The 1,416-nt window shown below is 38.6% G+C and overlaps 1 non-coding gene across 1 annotated transcript; it reads left to right on the forward strand.

The window, feature by feature from the left end:
* The first annotated feature begins 438 nt into the window (after positions 1–438).
* LOC112714044 (small nucleolar RNA R71) lies at positions 439–546 on the forward strand. Its single transcript, XR_003159005.1, has one exon. It is a non-coding gene; the product is annotated as a small nucleolar RNA R71 (small nucleolar RNA).
* Positions 547–1,416: the final 870 nt, after the last annotated feature.

Consider the following 1,416-nt stretch of genomic DNA (forward strand, 5'->3'; position numbering starts at 1 on the left):
ATTTGGATGATTTCTCCATGAAGGATTATAGGTGTTTCCATAGGATTCTCCCATGTAATTCACCTCTTCCATTGAAGGGTTCTCAGGATCATAAGCTTCTTCTTCAGATGAAGCGTCCTTAGTACTGCCTGGTGCAGCTTGCATTCCAGACAGACTTTGAGAAATCATATTGACTTGCTGAGTCAATATTTTGTTCTGAGCCAATATGGCATTTAGAGTATCAATCTCAAGAACTCCTTTCTTCTGATTCGTCCCATTGTTCACAGGATTCCTTTCAGAAGTGTACATGAATTGGTTATTTGTAACCAATTCAATCAGTTCTTGAGCTTCTGCAGGCGTCTTCTTCAGATGAAGAGAGCCTCCAGCAGAACTATCCAATGACATCTTGGACAGTTCAGACAGACCATCATAGAAGATACCTATGATGCTCCATTCAGAAAGCATGTCAGAAGGACACTTTCTGATCAATTGTTTGTATCTTTCCCAAGCTTCATAGAGGGATTCACCTTCCTTTTGTCTGAAGGTTTGGACTTCCACTCTAAGCTTACTCAATTTTTGAGGTGGAAAGAACATTGCCAAGAAGGCATTGACTAGCTTTTCCCAAGCGTTCAGGCTTTCTTTAGGTTGTGAGTCCAACCATATTCTAGCTCTGTCTCTTACAGCAAAAGGGAATAGCATAAGTTTGTAGACCTCAGGGTCAACCCCATTGGTTTTGACAGTGTCACAGATTTGCAAGAACTCAGCTAGAAACTGATGAGGATCTTCCAATGGAAGTCCATGAAACTTGCAATTCTGTTGCATTAGAGAAACTAATTGAGGCTTAAGCTCAAAGTTGTTTGCTCCAATGGCAGGGATAGAGATGCTTCTCCCATAGAAGTCAGGAGTAGGTGCAGTAAAGTCACCCAGCACCTTCCTTGCATTGTTGGCATTGTTGTTGTTTTCGGCTGCCATGTCTTCTTCTTTGAGGATTTCTGTTAGGTCCTCTACAGAGAATTGTGCTTTAGCTTCTCTTAATTTTCGCTTCAAGGTCCTTTCAAGTTCAGGGTCAGCCTTAACAAGAATGCTTTTGTCTTTGCTCCTGCTCATATGAAAGAGAAAAGAACAAGAAAATATGGAATCCTCTATGTCACAGTATAGAGATTCCTTGAGGTGTCAGAGGAAAGATGGAGTTCGAATTATGCATTGAAGAGTAGTGTTAGTCCATAAATAGAAGGATGTGAGAAGAGGGGAAGAAATTTTCGAAAATTAAGTAAGAGATTTTAAAAACATTTTGAAAAACACTAATTGATTTTCGAAAACTAAGAGTGGAAAAGAAATCAAGTGATTTTTGAAAAAGATTTTGAAATAAGAAATTAAAAAGATATGATTGAAAACTATTTTGAAAAAGATGTGATCAAGAAGATATGATTTGAAGAA

Source organism: Arachis hypogaea, chromosome 1, assembly GCF_003086295.3.
Source record: "Arachis hypogaea cultivar Tifrunner chromosome 1, arahy.Tifrunner.gnm2.J5K5, whole genome shotgun sequence".
Lineage (NCBI taxonomy): Eukaryota > Viridiplantae > Streptophyta > Magnoliopsida > Fabales > Fabaceae > Arachis > Arachis hypogaea.